This window comes from Pogoniulus pusillus, chromosome 5, assembly GCF_015220805.1.
Source record: "Pogoniulus pusillus isolate bPogPus1 chromosome 5, bPogPus1.pri, whole genome shotgun sequence".
Lineage (NCBI taxonomy): Eukaryota > Metazoa > Chordata > Aves > Piciformes > Lybiidae > Pogoniulus > Pogoniulus pusillus.
In genome coordinates, this window is record NC_087268.1 from 10893944 (window position 1) to 10913036 (window position 19093).

Consider the following 19093-nt stretch of genomic DNA (forward strand, 5'->3'; position numbering starts at 1 on the left):
CCTGCTGTCCTTAAGTTTAATAGTCATTTAATTTTGTATTAAGGAAAATGAAAACATACAAGAAAAAAACATGTTTTACTTTGAAAAAGAGTTTGACTTTAAAGGTCTGAAGGAGTCTAACTTTTCTAACGTTTTATGCTGCTCATAAGACTCTGGAGACCAATACTTATTAGTTTGAATTTGCAAGAAGTAAGACAGTGCAAGTGACTTAATTGCAGTTGTTCCTACAAACAAGGATTTGACAGGGTTTGGCCCTTAATTGGGGGAGAGAGGACAGTGCATTTTTCTATACTATGCAGATGCGAATTAAGAACACATTAAGGTCTAACCTCTCAAGGTGCTCAGTGCCTTGTCAGAACTGTTTTCCATTATCTTTTTGAGTTAATAACTGCAGTACTGTTCAGCACCTTGCTGAATAAACCTTGAAGAGATGAGTGTGTTTTCTGATTTTGAAAGCCTCATAATTTATTTGAAGTCCAGGGTGTAGAGAATTCTTCCTTCAAAATCTGACCATTTTGTCCTCTTGTGATTTTGACACTTGCATACAAGACACAGAAGAGGGAAGCAGTGTGTAGGAGTTGAAAAGTTTGTTAGTAATTAAGCTAGTTAGAGTTGTGTTTCTTTCAGACAGAACGTAGTCTTGTTGCAAAGTAATGTTTGTGGCGATTTAAACACCCCTCAGTAAACTACAGTAAGTTGTTCAGAAGTATAGTAAATGCTTAGAGACATACACACGTACATGTCTGCTAATACATAGCATGTGCACAGAAGTGCAGCATAAAGAGAGGCAGTAGCTCTACCTAATAGATTATAATACTCTTGGACTCCTTCCACAGCTTGAAATGCAGTCAGGATTTTATCCGATCATTTGGAAAGTGTGTGTAATTCCCAACTACCTCCTTCTTTAACATTAAATTAATTCCTCATCTCTTGCCACTGCAGGATTTTTTTAAAAGACAGGGGAGTTTTTAACACTTGAAATAATCATCCTAATTCTAAGTAATCAGATCTCTTAGAAGCTGTTTTGGGGCTTTTCGTTGTTTCTCAGTCCTCACCCCTTGCTTTTTGGAAGAGACTTTTTGAAAAAAGGATCTCAAGAGGAAAAAGAGTGAAGAGCCAGTGCCTGCCAGAAGCTTGCTTCCCACCCTCTGCCTTACCTTGCGCTCCCGGACTATAGAAATCCTGGGTCAGCTATTGCTCCATGGTGCGAGGCGTTCAGCTGTAGCATCAGAGCTGTGAGCATTCCAGCAGTCCCACTAAACAATGAGAGATAGGCTCATTGCATGCCCCAAGCCTATGGAGCATTACGTCATTGCCTTCCCATATAAGGCACTCTGTGTCTGACTGGTGTACTTTAGTGATAGCCAGAACTTAGAAAGCTTATTAATGTGTTCTGGCTCCAGCTGACGCTCAGGACTGTGTGAAATATTTCATTTGTCTACCAGTTCATGGCCAAGAAGAATGTGCGGAAGGTTTGGGTTAGGGCAGTTCCTTTCTATTATTGATAAGAAAGTCATTAGAAGTTGTTAGCTGATTAGTTAGAATGTTTTGCACTTAGTCTCACAGCCTAAAGTTTGAGAAGGCAAAAATTAAATTCCAGGTAATTTTTTTTAATTAGATGTTTTAAGGAAGCATTCCCTTTTTTTTTGTGTGTTGTTTAGCATGACAAAAAATGGGAATTTAGCTGAATGCTTCAGAGGGTGATGTGGTTGGGTTATTTTGGTTCCTTTTTCTGACACCCCCCCCCTTTTTTTTAACCTACTTGCCCCCTCCTTCTTTTTGATCAACCTTTTTTTCCCCCTTTTGCCCTTTCTTGGGTCCCTTTTTTTTTTTTCACTCTTCCCCCCCCCGTTTATCTTTTTATCTTTGTTTCTTTTTGTCCTTTTCTTTTTCCTTATCTTTTATTTTTTTTGTGTGTGTGTTTTCTTTTTTTCTCCCTTCTTTTTTCCACTCATTTTTCTGTCTCTTTTTTTTTTCCCTTCCATGTCCTTCTGTAAAGAGTCAGGGTCCTCAGAGGATAGTATTTTTATTTCCTGATGATGTAACTACAAAACAATTCTCTAAGTGATGATGGGAAGGCCAGATGAAATTTGATTTTATTATTTTTTTTTCTCTTCAATGTTTTTCCTACAAAACCCTTTCCTTTTCATATGTTTGTGTTTCAGCTAACACAATTAAGCAGTCCAACCAACTATTTTTAGTAAGAAGGTCGTAAAGAAATGAATCGTTTGTTTTTAATATTTAGAAAAGAGGCAGGAAGCCAAAAATTTATATCTAGGTTGAGAACCTGAAAACATAGCTCTTGTATTCCCTGCCCTTCAGTGCACACTCTGAATAAACACTGAGAACATGAGGATGAAATAGTTGGAATAGACACAAAATTTCTAGTTTAAATTCCACTGGTGCTTAGCAGGAGTTAATTAAATAAACTAATTTGGGTTGAGGCATTCTACTCTGTTTTGTGTAGCTCTGTGAAAGTACATCCACAATTAATTGTTTTTCAGCATTTGATTTTTAGTCCTTGGACAAACTGTGAGGTAGATTGAGCTGTCCTACTGCTTACACTAACTTAAAGCACTTGACTTATTTGGGAGTGTTGTCTGTAGGTGTATGGAGAACAACTGATGATTAAAATATTTGCATTTCATCAAAAACACAGACATCACTTGTCTACCTTACATGTATTTGCCTTGAATGTAGCCTGAAAATGAGACTTATTATTTAGTTAGAAAATTCTAGCCAGACCTCTGCACTGTGACAGAGTAAAGACTTAACTCAAAAGCATGATCCTACTGTGGTCCCCTTGTAAGTTCCTGAGGAAGTTCATATAGGGGTGCTTGACCAGAAAACATCCAAATCATCTATTTAGTAATGCAATACTTGTATACTCACAAAATATTTTTGGAGATACAGGGATTTCTTCTAGACAGACCAGAATCTTATTTTATTACCTATTTTAGGGAGATTTAATTGTCATATGCAAACAAAACAATGAATTTAACCTGTCCTTGAGGTAGAATTGTACCGTTAAGTTCCTTGACTAATGTTTTTAGGAACGAATAGTGTGGATCATTTGAGTCACTTAAAAGCTCATCTGGATGACCTTGTTATGGGGAACATGGAGTTGTCTTCAGCTGCAAACTCATCATTTCTGCGAGGACTCTTTAAAAAGACAGGGCAACTGCTGGGGCAATATAGTGTTTGAGAGCAGGCTGTAGAAGAATGCTATATCCAATTAAGATTTGCAGGGGGGGTCAGGTAAGTAGATCTGTGAAAGGCAGCTAGGAGTTAAATGTGCATACTGTTTTATGTGTGTGTGCAAGCATACAAATAGAGTGAAAACTTCTGTTTATGTAGTTTAATTGGCTAATTTTTATAGTTTCCTTCCTTTTGCAATTGGTGGTTGTTTTTTTTTCTGCACCTTCCCCTTCGCCTACACCCCCCCAATCTCTCTAGTCTATCTCTATATGACAGTTGCCTGCATTTTTGTCCTCCCACATGAAACAGTCGTTGTAGACCATAACAGCTTTGAAGAAGAGGACTTCTCAAAAGCTGGGAATGAAAAATTAAGCCTTAAGTTCACTTTTGTTTTGAGTTGCTAGCAAGGCAGCTCAGATAGTGCTTGTGATAAGTTTATTGGCAGTTTGGGGGCAGGCTAGAGCAGGGAATAGGGAATGCAGATCCTCCTGTTTCCTAAGTCTGTGTTGACATGTAGGGGCGGCCAAAGTATGAACTTCTGGTTTGTTAATTAATTCTTTGTGATACAAAAGTGCACAACTGTGACCTGAAAAGCAGTTCTATCAGAGTTCTATCAGCTGAGTGTGTAATAACCTGAATTCTTTCTGTATAAGGGACAGAGTACAGTACTATTCCAATCCTTATTAAGGAACTTCATCATTTAAAAGTCCACATTTTGGAGTACTGTACCATGAAAAGCTTGTTTGTATTTGAGGAAATTTGCAGAGTTGCTGAGAAACTTTCCTTTATGCCTTTTTTACAGTGTCTTTCAATATCAGTAGGTGAAATCCTGATACTGCTGAACTTCACCAGCAGGGAAAAAAAAGGCTTTGGGCAGGCAGATATGCCAGTCTCATTGTCCATTGCTCCCTGAAAATGACTTTGGTTTCCTTAGTTACTAGCCATAGTTGTTCAGAATTGGTGCACTTGCAAGTATTGTGACAGCAAAAGAAGCTGTGGATTTGTAGAAATTAGAGATCAAATAAAAACCTTATTAGAGCATTTGATGCATCCCCTGACAATGTGAGGCTGTGCCTAACAGACTGCTTGCAGTGACTTTCATCTAATCTCTCTGCTTATTGTTTGTGTTGTTATTTGTGCCCACATTCTCTCGGGATTTTACTTGGGGGAAAAAAATAAGCTGGTAATATAGAAGATTGTAGCAAACATGGAAAAGACAAGACAAGTAAGCTAAGACTTTGGGGTTGTTGTTAGACTTTATCTTCAACTATCTAAATTCCTCCTGCTACTTCCATTGTTAAACTTCGTCTCTTTCCTTGATCTCCCCAAGGCAATTCACAGCAGCAGTTCTAGTGTCCTTAAACCCATAACCTATCTCTTGCAGCATTTGACCCCTTCCTTTAGCCATTTTGTATCTAAGATAAATAAAGGAAATTAGAACTTGGGCCTCAGTTCAACAAAGCACTTAAAACATAGTCCTGTGTATTTTTATTGAAAAAGGAAAGAACTTCAGCATAAACCTGATTTTGATGATATATTACAATGCTTGGCTGAATCAGACTCTTGATCTCATCTACTTCATGTAGATACTGTTGAAGCTGAGGCTTTTGAAATTCTCTGTGGGAGTTTAAATCTTTAGGTTACTTTCGTTATTCCAAAATAAAAGTACAAATATTATCAAAGCTTTTATTTCATTTTACATGACTTAAAACCATTTGCTTTTTTGGAGGTGCTTTGCTTAAGCTTTACAAGTGATACTGGAGAACTGAAAACACGTGCAAGATTGACAAGTTGAATTTTCAAGACTTGCTTAAATGAGATCTGATGTTTAATGTTTTAATAACTTGTGCAATTTCAATGATTTTTCTCCAGCGTAGGCTCAGCCTTGTGAAATCTGTGGGAGTTTTAACATTATCTCAGTGGAAGAAGTCTCACTCTTTAATTATTTCTTGGACTGATCGCATCGTTCAAAAATTTTCTATCCAATCTGTCTTTGTTACTTCTCCTAGCATTTGTGATTGACATTCTCCCAAACTTCAGCAGTGAAGTGTGCTTTAGTGGTTTATATCCTATGCATAGAGTAATTTCTGAACATTACAAACAGAAATGTGGAGGATCTTATGGCTAAGTGACAGTCTGAAATGCTCTGACAACTGATAAATTGCATGTAGAAGACAAGGGGGAGAAGCAGAGGGAAGTTCTACAGATAACCTTTAGATTCATGGATGGAAAGAGATTCATATCTTCATTACTGTGTGTTTTAAATTTTTTTTGGCAGCACAAAGAAATACTTTCTCAAGCTCTCCTATTGTTTGCAGATTCCATTATTCTCCCTTTTTTGGCAGATACAAATAAAATTCCTAGCCAAATATTAGGGATAATTAGATCTCTTCTTGTTGGGCGCCGCCTTTAGAAGTTGATGACTGCATCTCTTAACTGCTAATGACTTCTCTCCTACGGAGAACTGGCAACTACTCCATGTTTGCTGGAGAGGTGGTTTCCTCTTGTGTATGGGACCAAAACATTTTTTATAACAATGACCTTTTCTGCACAGCAGAGCTTAAATTAATAGGCTGTAATGGGTATGCCTGCCTTGTGTCTATATAAGCCATATACAGCCAAGTAAGCTTTTCTCCATGATGAAGTGGAATAGTGTTCTTTGGTCGATGAAAGCTCTGCACAGTGGTGTATCTTAACATGCAGCTTGGAGGTTTGTTTTGTTTGTGATGTTCTGCACTGATTTATTTATTTCTTTTTAACTATCCCCACCCCTCTGAATTATGCCTATCTTGTGGGGCTATTTGTGGAAGCATGACAGCCATTTCAGTAGTAATAGAACAGGGGGACACAGTCTCAAGTTGTGCCGGAGGAAGTACAGGCTGGATGTTAGGAGGAAGTTCTTCCCAGAGACAGTGATTGGCATTGGAATGGGCTGCCCAGGGAGGTGGTGGAGGCACCGTCCCTGGAGGTGTTCAAGAAAAGCCTGGCTGAGGCACTTAGTGCCATGGTCTAGTTGACTGGCTAGGGCTGGGTGCTAGGTTGGCCTGGATGATCTTGGAGGTCTCTTCCAACCTGGTTGATTCTATGAATGCAATAGCACAAGTGAGTTGTAATCGTCCGAAGGCTGTTGCGGTGAGGTACCTTGAAAGATATTAAGTTCCACATCTGGGAATATCCTTGAAACTAGAACACATTTCAAATATTTCTCTTTTAGTCATTAGACCTCAGGAAAAAATATGTGACACCATGTAATTAGCTGCTTACATGTTTTTTTTCATCTGTCTTCCTTGAAATTTAGTCAAAGCAGGATTCTTCATGTAGAACTTTGAGGAAATGGTGTGACTGAAACATTTAGAGCTTGAAGTCTGGCTTCACATGAATCCCTGCCTCAGATCTTTTGTATGTGTTACACTAAGCTGTGCATTCAGGTATTCTGTTCAAAGTGATCAAAACTCTTTCTGAGCAATTTACTTATTTGAATAGTAAACACAGGAATTTGAGTGGAGTCAGGGTTTTGCATAGACAGAAATTGAATGTGGTGTCAGCAGAGGATGTTCCTTTCAAAGCTTTGATGCAGGTGAGGGGCTGGAACACCTCTCCTGTGAAGAAAGGCCAAGAGAGTTAGAGCTGTTCAGCCTGGAGAATAGAAGGCCCCAGGAAGGTCTTATAGCAGCCATCCAGTATTTGAAGGGCCCTACAGGAGAGCTGGAGAAGGACTTTGTAAAAAGGCATGCACTGACAAGATGAGGAGTAATGGCTTCAAACTAGATTAGACATTCTTCCCCATGAGCATGTTGAGGCACTGGAGCAAGTTGCTCAGAAAAGTTGTGGAGGCTCCAACTCTGGAAGTGTTCAAAGCCAGTTTGGATGGACCTTGATCAACCTGGTCTAGTAGAAGATGTCCCTACCCATGGCAGAGGGGTTGGAACTAGATGATCTTTAAGGTTCTTTCCAACAGAAACCGTTCTGGGAGTTGCACAGGTAAATCAAATTATTTTCAGTTCTTTCAATTCCTCCGTATAACTGACCTTCTCTTCTGCTTTTCCCTTTGTGTTTCTTCACTTGTTGTTGGGTGATGCTGTTCCACCAATGTGCTGAAGTGCAAAGCCCAGCACAGGTAGAAGGGATTTGGCATTTGGTGTATTCCTTATGGGTTGCAAATTTTACATGAGTCACTTGAGGCCATGGTCTGCTTTAAAGGCACAAGCTCATGACATGCACACTTGGGTGAAAGCAGAGTTGAATGCAGCTTAGGAGCTGTCAGAAGGCTTGTTGGAACTGTTGATAATTGTACATAGATGAGTACCAAGCTGTCATGCTTTTTTCTGTTTTAATGTTTAAGTAGATAGAATCCAGGATCAGAAAGTATCATGAGTCTTACATTTCAGTGTCATAATTCCGAGTAGGTTTCTCTTGCCTTCTACAGATTTGCTCAGTGAAAATACAACTGTCAAGCAGAACTTATCTGGAAAGGTTGTAAAGTTGTAAAAGAATGAGTGAGTGCTAAGGAGGGCAAATTTTGCAAGAAGCAAAAATATTTTTTTGTTGAATGGCCTGTAATAATAGATGAGTAAAACATAAACATGCTGTTGAGCCCACAAGCCCTTCTTTGGGTCACTAGCTGCTGGCATTTGTTACAAAACCTAAATAGTATGAATCATGTCATAGAATGGTAGAGGTTGGAAAGGACCTCCAAGAGATCATCAGATTCAACCCCCTTGCCAACAGAGGATCACTCAGGGCAGACTACACACGAATGCATCCAGGTAGATCTTGAAAGTCTACAGAGGAGATTCCACAATCTCTCTGGGCAGCCTGTTCCAGTGCTCCAGCACCCTGACTGCAGAGAAGTTCGTCCTCATGTTGAAATGCAAATCTCTGTGTTCCAGTTTGTCTGTTTCCCATTGTCCTATCATTGGGCACCATTGAAAAGAGATTGGCCTCATCTTCCTGACACCCACTTTTCAGGTATTTTTAAGCATTAATACCATCCCCTCTCAGCCTTCTCTAGGCTAAACAGCCCCAGATCTCTCCACTTTTCCTCATAAGAGAGATGTTCAATTCCCTCAATCATCCTTGTAGCCTTCTGTTGGACTCTGTCCAGCATGTTCCTGTCCCTCTTGAGCTAGGGAGCACAGAACTGAACACAATACTGCAGATGTGGTCTCACCAGAGTAGAGTAGAGAGGGAAGAGAACCTCCCTCAACCTGTTGGCCATACTCCTACTTAATACACCCCAGGCTGTCATTGGCCTTGGCCACAAGGGCACATAGCTGTCCAGTGGGTAACTTCTTGTCCACAATAAGTTATCTACAATAGGTGTTATCTTCTGCCTTGATAATCCTTCACCCCTTGGATTAATTTTTAAAAATACATTTAAAAAATAAATTCAAAGACTTTCCTTACTCTCTATCATTTCAGTAACCATGCACTAATCCTTATTTAAAGTGTGGTACTTCAACTTATTTGGGATTTTTCCAGCAGTTCTAATAATGCAGGGGCAAATGTATCCTATACAGACTCGTTTAGATCCTGGATTCCTAGTGATGTAATCTAACTTGTAAAGCTTTGATCCTTTTGGGATTCCAAACTGCTGAGCTATCTGATAGATTCATAGTTCAGAAATGTGACTTTGTTATGTGGTTCAGATCTCTGGTCTGGAAAAGTATTTACAGAATTTCTTGATCTCCTAGTGAGTAGTCACATGTAGTTCTTTGTGTTAGGCTTGCCCGCAGCAGGTACTGTTCAAGGAGTCTCTTGGGCTTGAGGAAATGTATTTAGCAGACTTGGGCTCTTGTAGCTCCAGAGTCTGCAACAAAAATTTCACAAAACCCTTGAGTGCGGAAGGGGAATAAATAGAAAATAGTGTTAATTTGGCTTTTTTTTATGGCAGCCTGCATGAGACATATCAGCAGTAAGATCATTTGTCTTGAACTCAGGAATACTAAAGTTGTGTCATTATCTGGGAACACTTTTATTGATCTCATGTCTGTGGTTGTTATATCAACAGGATGCATTATTACTAAGAAAGTCTGCCAGGAGATGAATTACATGCTCAAATAAGCTACAGATTGCTTCATGCTTGAATATTTTACTCAAGGAAATTCTCTTCCAGCAGCTAAATACAGAAATTCCTGTTTAGTCCCTAAAATGCTATGCTCTTCGAACAGTCTTCCCTGCAATCATTCCCAGCACTCTGTTGCCCACTTCATTGTTTGGTTTTTTTTTTCAGTTGTTCCATACTTTGTTTTTAATGTTTTGTTCAGATACCTATTTTTAGTTGTAAGGATGAAGTTTCTGTTTCCTTTGGTGACTTAGTTGAAAGCTTTCTGACAGAGCATCATTTCTGGCTTCTGTTTGCACACAGTAAACTCAGAAGCTCGTTATACAGACATTAATATTATTAGATGAAAGATAGTTGCAGTCCTTAAAACATGGGAGTATATGAAATGTGTGATTGTGATGAACTCTGTGGGATTGAATTCTTCTTTGTGGCAATACCATTTCATGTAAGAGAAGTATTGCTACAAAATCTCACAGTATAATTGATTATTTATAAAATCATAGAACTGTTTTGGGTTGGAACTCTGAGATCATTGACCTAAGACCATCGTGGCCATTAAACCAAATCCTGAAGTCCACACATTTCTTGAACACCTCCAGAGAGATGGTGACTCCAGCACTTTCCTGGGCAGCTCTTACAGGAAAGAAATTTTTCCTAATATCCAACCTAACCCTCCCCTGTTATAAATTAAGGCCATTTCCTCTTGTGCTGTCATCTGATAGTAGAGAAAAGAGACCAGTCCCCACCTCACTCTAGCCTCCTTTCAGGGAGTTGCAGAAAGCAGTGAGGTCTCCCCTCAACCTTCTCTTCTCCAGGCTGAACAACCCCAGTTCCCTCAGCTCTGCTCGTTAAGACTTGTTCTCAGCTTTGTTGCCCTCCTCTGGACTTGCACCAGCACCTCAATGTCCTTGTATCAGGGGGCCCAAAACCGAATACAGCCTTTGAGGTGTGGCTTCACAAGTGCTGAGTACAGGGGCACCATCACTGTTTTTCTAGAAGCTCGAAGTGTGTCTGGAGTGGACGTGTCCGGTTGTATAGAGCTTGACAAGAAGAAACACTTTGAGAGTTGTAAAATGGCTTTAATGCTGGGACTTGGGAATGTAAGTGGAGTCTGAACTTGTATCTATCTGTGTCTATCTGAGTCAGTACAAGTCATGTCCAGTACAAGATGCTGCTGTCTATAGCTGGTTGAGTGGTCAGAGTGGTGGGTGGTTCTTAGAGCACCTCTGATAGGGGTAGGTATCCCTGTAGCAGAAATGCTTACAGCGCAGAGGCTCGTGGAAACTTATTGGCGGCTTTGCTTGGTGAGAGCAAGGTCTGAGTGGGAGTGAATTCTGAAATGATTCCAGACATTTTGGGAATTGCTCTGGCAAGTTTGCATATGCAAATATACCCAAAGGAGTTGTGGATACTTCTGAGCTTTTATGGGTGATGGTTCCAAAGGATTTTGATCTTTTCCAGCTAGTTATTCTTCTGAAGCGTCTGCAGGCTGTTTGTGATATGTTAACTTTAAACACTACCAGGATCTCTTCCACATGTACTGATGTCACAGTATTTGGGTTGTTTAACCAAATTTTGACTCATTACTTTTGCTTCAGTATTGCAAAAAAATACTTTCTTGGAAGCATTTTCTCTATTTTAGGTAATTCCCAAAAGCAGAGAACCTGCCCATTTTTGGTAGTGAACTCCTATAGGCTTTGTGGAATAGCATTAGTATCTTAAGTAATGAAAAAGGAAAATAGGAAATCATGTTTATGGATCCTTTTGCAAATATAGTAATTTTGTTTCTTTTCAGAGCTGCAGGGGGAAGAAGTAGACTCAACCATGCTGTGAACTTTCTGTGTTGTTTTTATTTAAGTGCTTCACCAGATACATTGAGTTTTTTTTTTTTCATCTCTTCTTGTGCTCATCTGTTTTGTTTTTTTTTTTTTTTAACTGCATCCAGGAGGCAAAAAGCAATAAAAAAGGCTAACATTTGTCAAATGGCATTCCAGTTTGCTTTTGTCATGTTAAAAGAAGAAAATACATCAGTGGATTGTTGGAAGGTAGAGGCAAGACCGTGTGAGTGTGCCAATGTTCAATGGAGTGGCTGGGAAGGAGTGATTAAGCAGCATTTTTAGTATTTGTACTGGAATGCAGAGAAGGGAAGAGGAATCATAGAATCAACCAGGTTGGAAGAGACCTCCACGATCATCCAGGCCAACCTATCCCCCAGCCCTATCCAGTCAACTAGACCATGGCACTAAGTGCCTCATCCAGTCTTTTCTTGCACACCTCCAGGGATGGTGACTCCACCACCTCCCTGGGCAGCCCATTCCAATGCCAATCACTCTCTCTATCAAGAACTTCCTCCTAACATCCAGCCTATACTTCCTCCAGCACAACTTGAGATTGTGTCCCCTTGTTCTATTAGTGGTTGCCTGGGAGAAGAGGCCACCACCCACCTGGCTACAATGTCCCTTCAGGTAGTTGTAGACAATGAGGTCACCCCTGAGCCTCCTCTTCTCCAGGCTAAACAACCCCAGCTCCCTCAGCCTCTCCTCATAGGATCTGTGCTCCAGGCCCCTCACCAGCTTTGTTGCCCTTCTCTGGACATGTTCCAGCACCTCAACATCTCTCTTGAATTGAGGGGCCCAGAACTGGACACAGGACTCAAGGTGTGGCCTGACCAGTGCTGAGCACAGGGGAAGAATAACCTCCCTTGTCCTACTGGCCACACTGTTCCTGATGCAGGCCAGGATGTCATTGGCTCTCTTGGCCACCTGGGCACACTGCTGGCTCATCTTCAGCCTACTATCCACCAGTACCCCCAGGTCCCCTTCCTCCTGGCCGCTTTCCAGCCACTCTGTCCTCATCCTGTAGCGCTTCTTGGGGTTGTTGTGGTCAATGTGCAGAACCCTGCACTTCACAGTATCACAGTATCACAGTATCACCAAGGTTGGAAGAGACCTCACAGATCATCAAGTCCAACCCTTTACCACAGTGCCCAAGGCTAGACCATGGCACCAAGTGCCACATCCAACCCTGCCTTGAACTGCCCCAGGGACGACGACTCCACCACCTCCCCAGGCAGCCCATTCCAGTGCCCAATGACTCTCTCAGTGAAGAACTTTCTCCTCACCTCGAGCCGAAATTTCCCCTGGCGCAGCCTGAGGCTGTGTCCTCTTGTTCTGGAGCTGGCCACCTGAGAGAAGAGAGCAACCTCCTCTCTTCTCTCACTTGGCCTTGTTAAATCTCATCCCATTTGCCTCTGCCCATCCAGCCTGTCTAGGTCCCTCTGCAGGGCTCTCCTACCCTCCAGTAGATCAACACCTGCTCCTAGCTTGGTGTCATCTGCAAACTTACTGATGCTGGACTCAATCCCCTCTTCCAGATTACCAATAAAGATATTGAACAGGACTGGGCCCAGCACTGATCCTTGGGGAACACCACCAGTGACAGCTGCCAACTGGATGTGGCACCATTCACCACCACTCTCTGGGCTCTGCCGTCCAGCCTGTTCTTGATCCAGCACAGAGTGAATCTGTCCAAACCATGAGCTGCCAGCTTGGCAGGAATCAGGAAGTAGTCCACACTGAATCTCAAATGTATACTTTTCACTTTGGCATGAACCTGAGTTTAGAAAGGAAAATGGCTGTGTCTTGCATTTCTGATTGGTGTTAGGAATTTTTTAGTTCAAATAGGGTCAGTTTATTGCTGTCAATTGAGGCTGCTAAAAATGCCCTCCTCTTTTGCAATGAAGAAAAATGTTCACTTTGTCTCTCTGTTGAGTGCTGGGCCTGATTTGTTTGTCTGTCTCTGTCTTTTGACTCTGACCTTGTTCTGTCTGTATCAGCTCCCTCATCCTGCTGGCCATGTTTCTCTTGTAGACTCATCAGTGACAGAGCTTTTACAGAGTTGATAATAGAGTTTCCTTTATTTGTTATGATAGAATGCCTTAGGTAGGAAGTGACCTTAGAGAACTTATACTCCAGTCTCTCTACCATGGACAAGCATGTCTCTCAACTAGACCAGGTTGCTCAAGGCCTCATTGAACCTGGCCTTTAACACCTCTAGGGAGAGGACATCCACAGTTTCTCTGAGCAACCTATTCCAGAGTCTCACCACCCTCTTACTGAAGAACTTCTTTGTAAGATTGAGTCCAAACCTACTCTCCCTCAGCTTAAAACCATTCTCACTCGTCCTATTGCTAGACACTCTTATGAAAAGTCTCTCTCCATCTTTCCTGTGGGTTCTCTTCATGTATTAGAAGGCAGCTATAAGGTTCCCCCAGAGTCTTCTGTTCTCCAGACTGGGCAGCCCCAGCACCCTCAGCTTATGTGATTCTCCTGGTGAATATTAAAATGTTTTATTTTTGGTAAACTCTTTTTTTTTTTTCTTTTTTCCCCTCCTTTTAAAAAACAAACAAACAAACCCTTCTTCACTGACCTGAAAGAAGAAAGCTGCTATGCATACAGTTTCAGTGACAGTCCTTTCAAAACTGTATGTGTGCATGGGTTTAAGACATTTATAGCCATGTACTGTTTATACTTTGATGAAACAAAGAGTTTAGTGAATATAAAGGGTATGTGTTCACTTGCAATATTTGAATGTAAACCTCAAGTTACACACCTTCATCATTCTTTAACTGCAAATATATTTTTGCCAGCTTGATTTCCACTTATCACTTCTTTTAACAATTACACAAATCTTGCATGTGTTCTTTTGCCCTCTGCATTTTGAGTTGCTTAAAGTTATTTAGAAAACAGAGAACATATTTTCTTATTCATAAATATAAGCCAAAAGAGGGTTTTTTTAATTGTTGTGGTAGTGGTTTTGTTTTTCTTTTATAATCAAATTTAAGCAGATTGTTCTGAGTGGGTTTTCTTCTTTGGTGTGAGTATTTTGATTTTATGGTGTCAGGTAGTTTAAGAGCTACAGAGCAAACAAACCAGAGAGGGCAAAAAGGGTGGGACAGCTCTCCAGACATTGAATGGTTAAGACTGAAATGTGCTTTTGAATTGTGTGGTTCACAGCGGGGGATGCTCAGATGTTTTGTTACTTCCAAAGTAACATGACATCATCTTATTTGCAAAGTCACTATGCTATAGTTGTCTTTATATCCACAAGAACTCTCAAGTGGGATATCAAATATATGCATTGCATAATCAGAACAAAGTCTTTATTTGTTGATTGTACCCTTAGGGTGGGATGCTGAATGGAAGTTGCATATGGAAGATGGAATCTTGTAAAATTAACTGTTTCCTAACCATCCTATCAAACACTATGAAGTGAAATAATAAACTGGGGATAGGATGTAGCTGAAGAAAATAACATTCTTAAATTAGTTTAAGAGTTCAACTTCTTTCTTTAAGTAACTTCAAATATACTTAAGCAAACAAAAAAAACCAGAAGAGTTTTACAGATATGTTTATAGATGGATTTGTTGAAGTTTCGTGTAGTGTCGTTCCTGTTGTTGATGAATACAGAGAAAGCAGACCAATTTCCACTCTGTGGTTTTAATTTGTTGAAATATAATCCACTTTAAAAAAAAGGTAGAAAGAAACTCTTGTTTGGGGAGGTTGTGTGCTTTGTATTTTGGTTGGTTGGGGTTTTTTTGTGTAGTTTTTGTGGGTTTTTCATGGAATATTGCATACTATTTTCTAAGCTAATTTAGGCGCTTCTTAGAGTTATTCATTTGTAGGGACCATGTGTGCCAAATTACTGTTATGTATCTGGCAACTTTACCCAGCCTAGGTTTTTAGTTAGACCTTTTTTGTGAAAGGTGTTGTGTGGAGTTTATAATTCTCAATCTGTATGAATGCAGTACCAGAGTTTGATCTTTTCATTGATTGTCATGGTATTTTGTGTGACCTCAGCCTAGTTTTAATGAACCTGGATTTCATAAACATCATCTTAAAATAGTAGCTATGTTCCTACTCTGTGGGAAATCAGTCCAACCTAATGGCTTTCTACAAAAGAGCCACTACTTCACTGAACCAAGGGAAGGGTGTCAGTTATCTGGAGTTCCACAAGGCCTTTGACACAGTTTCCCCCAACATCCATCTCTCCAAGTTGGAGAGACATGGATTTGATGGATGGACTGTTAGGTGAGTAAGGAATTGGCTGGATGGTTGAACCTGGAGGCTAGCAGTCAATGGCTTGATGTCCCAATGGAAATTGATGACAACTAGTGTCTCTCCAGAGTGTGTATTGAGACAAGTGCTATTTGATATCTTCATCACTGGTATAGACAGTGGGATTAAGTGCACCCTCAATAAGTTTTCAGATTACACCAATCTGAGTGGTGTGGTAGACATACCAGACGGATGTGTTTTCATCAAGAGGGATCTAGACAAGCTGGAGAACTGGGTCTAAGTGAACCTCATGAGATTCAATAAGGCCAAGTGCAAGGTCCTGCACCTGGGTCAAGATAATCCTCATTATCAGTACAGGCTTGAAGGGATGATGTGATAGAGAGCAGCCCTGGAGAAAAGCACTTGTCAGCTGTATACCTTGTAGATCGCAAGGGATTTTTCAGTGCTAAAACCAACTCAACCTGTAACTGTGGATTTTGTTGTGATCTTGCCTCTTGTCCTGCTCCCAGAGTAAATTAGGCACCACTATGAGTCATCCTTCAATATTGACTTCATTTTCGAGATGCATTTGCTGAAGAGTTGGAACTTGTTGGCAAGTTTATTTGTTAATGTGCCTGTCCCAACAGATCTTCAGAAGCAGTAAATTTAGTTTGGTCATTTCACAGAATTCTCCAGTTCTTTTCCAGATCAGTTCCAGATGGTCATTGCTTCCATGAAATTGTGACCAGGATACTCGTTTTAGAAGTGTCAGCCTCAAAAATATTCATTGGACAGGGCTGGGTGGTAGGTTGGACTGGATGATTTTTATCTTTACACAGCAGACAGTGTGTAGTTATTAGCTTTTTTTTGGGGGGGGTGTCAGTTATCTACACTACAGAGCATGGATGAAGACTCAGTAGACTTAATTGATACAGTTAATACTCAATCTTTTAATAAAATTAAATGAATGCAGCTCTTTTCCATTGATTATGTTTAGTATCCTACCAGTTTGCTTTGCTTTTACTTCGTAGTAATTATGTTTAGGAAAGGTTGGTGTGGGGGGTGTAATTTTCTTCATGATAGTTATTCCTGTAAGGATTTTCTGTTCCAGTGTCCCCATGCAGAGCAGGCGTGGAGACAAATGGTGAGAGGCTAATTTTAGAGCTAAATGTACATGCTGATGATGTGCATTTGGGTGAGCAAGAGAGATACCCCCACCATAGGTTTTAGTAGAGAACCATGAGCCTGTGGGATTTGTCTCTTTTGGCAGTGGATCTTGCCACGTGACTTTCCTGCTTTTTGGCCTCTCTGACTTAAGCTTTGATTATTCCTTTTTGTGCAAAAGGGCAACATTTTTCAAATCCACTCACTGACAAAGGCTTACTTAAAGAATTGTAGAATTGTTTCAGTTGGAAAAAGACCTTTGGGATCATTGAGTCCAGCTGTCAACCAAGACCACCATGTCTCAAAGTGCCATGTCTTGAAATGTTCTGGGACTCAGCATTTGCTGCTTTACTCCTGTGACTGTTCCTCTTCCTTATATGCTTTTTGATGAAAGTCAGAATTGAAAAACAGCTTTAAGTGTGTTGTAGAACCCTTTGAGTTCATTTTAGTTGTGGAAGTGGTGGAGGATTTCTTGCACTTGTGTAGCCCAGAAGGCAAAACCTTATCTTGGGCTGCATGAAGCAGGTTGAGAGAAGTGTATCTGCCTCTCTGATCTGGTGAGACCTCACCTGGAGTACTGTGTCCAGCTCTGGAGTCCTCAACAGAGGAAGGACATGGACAGATCCAGAGGAGTGTCACAAAGATGATCACCTTTGCTTTGAAGACAGGCTGAGAGAGTTGAGTCTCTTCAGCCTGGAGAAGAGAAGGCTCCAGGGAGGCCTTATAGCTACATTTCAATATCTGAAGGGGACCTATAGGAAGACTGGGAAAGGTCTCTTTAGAAGGGCCTGTGTTGACAGGACTAGGGGCAATGGTTTTAAACTAGAACAGTGTAGATTTAGGTTGGATATTAGGAGGCAGTTATTTACTGTGAGAGTGGTGAAACACTGAAATAGGTTGCCCAGATATGTGGTGGAGGTCCCATCCCTGGAGACATTCAAGGTTGAATTTGATGCAGTGCTGGGCAGCCTGGTCTAGTTGGAGATGTTCCTGTTCCCTGCAGGGTGGTTGGACAAGATGACCTGTGAGGTTCCCTTCCAATGCAATGCGTTCTATGATGGTTCAGTTTTCACTGCTAAATCAGAGTAAATATGAGGGTTTGAGCTGTGTTCTACTATGTTTTTATTTGTCATTAAACAGGCTAATAGCTTATTAACTTCCAGAGAAGATGAGGTTGATATCAATTAGGTTTGAAATTGGTGACATTGAAGAGGAGCAAGAACAACATGACATCATTTCACTTTGCATTGAGGATTAAGGAAAAGCATTACTCTGAATGAATTGCAATTGATTTCATAAGGAAACCTTGAAAGTAACAAACATAAAACCTCAGGATGACAATTACATTTTAAAAACAGATGAAAATAACCAATCATGTCCAGAAAGAGTCACTCAGTAACAAAGCACAGTAAGATGTTTAGGGTAGTTTCCATTTATAGCACAAACCCATGTCTTTAAGTAATTAATGGTGTCCTTACTAAATTTGACAAAATCATAGAGTCATAGAAGTGTTTTGTTTGGAAAAGACATCTATGATCATGGAGTCCAACTGTCAACATACAGCCACCATGGCCATTAAACCATGCCCCAAAGTGCCATGTCCACAGATTTCGTAAACACCTCCTGGGATAGTGACTCCACCACCTCCCTGGGCAACCTGTTCCAATGCTTGGCCTCTCTTTCAGTAAAAGAACGTTTCCTTTTATCCAACCTAAACCTCCTATGACACAATTTCAGGCCACTTCCTCTCATTTTTATCAAACAAGTGAAGCTTTTTTAAACTTCATACAGCTGACCTTGGCCCATCAATCCACCCTGTCTAGATGGAGCTTTCCTACCCTCAAGCAGATACTATTTCCACTGAATTTAGTGTCATCTGCAGACTTGCTGAGGGGGCACTCAGTTCCCTCATCCAGATCACTGATAAAGATATTAAAGACAATTGGCCCCAGCACTGAGCCCTGGGGAACACCACTAGTGGCCAGCCACCAACTGTGCATCTTTATTAGTTTCATTATGCTCCTGAGAATTTAAATGGCCTCTAGTTATAGAATGCAAAGGAAGTAATTTTCTGGCTTTGACTATATGGTTCTATTTTTTCGCTTTGAAAACTTTTATCTGCATCTTCTCACATTAAAAAACCCCAAACAATATGCCCCAAACAAAGAAAAACTAAAAAAATTAATAACTCAAACTCACCAAAACAAACAAACCCCAAAACCAAATTTGAGAAATAAATGAAAAACAATTCTAGTGCTTAGATATATTCATGTGAAGAAAAAGATGCCAGTCTCTTTTTGGTGGTGTCCTGTGATAGAACAAAGGACAATGGACACAAATGGATGCAGAGAAAGTTCCACCTCAACATGAGGAAAAACTTCTTTCCTCTGAAGGTGCTGGAGCACTGGAACAGGCTGCCCAGAGAAGCTGTGGAATATTCCCTTCTGGAGACTTTCAAGACCTGTCTGAATGTGTTCTTTTGTGGCCTGTCCTGGGTGATCCTGCTTTGACAGGGGGTTTGGACTCCATCTCCAAAGGTCTCTTCCAATCCCTACCAAACTATAATTCTGTTCCCACATGGCAATTTAATGTTGATCACCAGAGAAGGAAA

At 40.6% G+C, this 19093-nt stretch overlaps 1 protein-coding gene across 5 annotated transcripts in view; it reads right to left on the reverse strand.

Annotated features, from left to right (window-relative positions):
• The window catches only part of FILIP1L (filamin A interacting protein 1 like), a 243585-nt gene that overhangs the window by 39149 nt on the left and 185343 nt on the right, over positions 1-19093 (reverse strand). Inside the window, exon 1 of one of the 5 annotated variants that reach the window (XM_064143198.1) lies at positions 1158-1561. The exons of the other annotated variants lie outside the window; for them this stretch is intronic. The gene's annotated coding sequence lies outside the window, so the exon portion shown is untranslated. Of the gene's footprint in view, positions 1-1157; positions 1562-19093 lie in introns of those variants that run through there. 5 annotated transcript variants of the gene reach the window in all.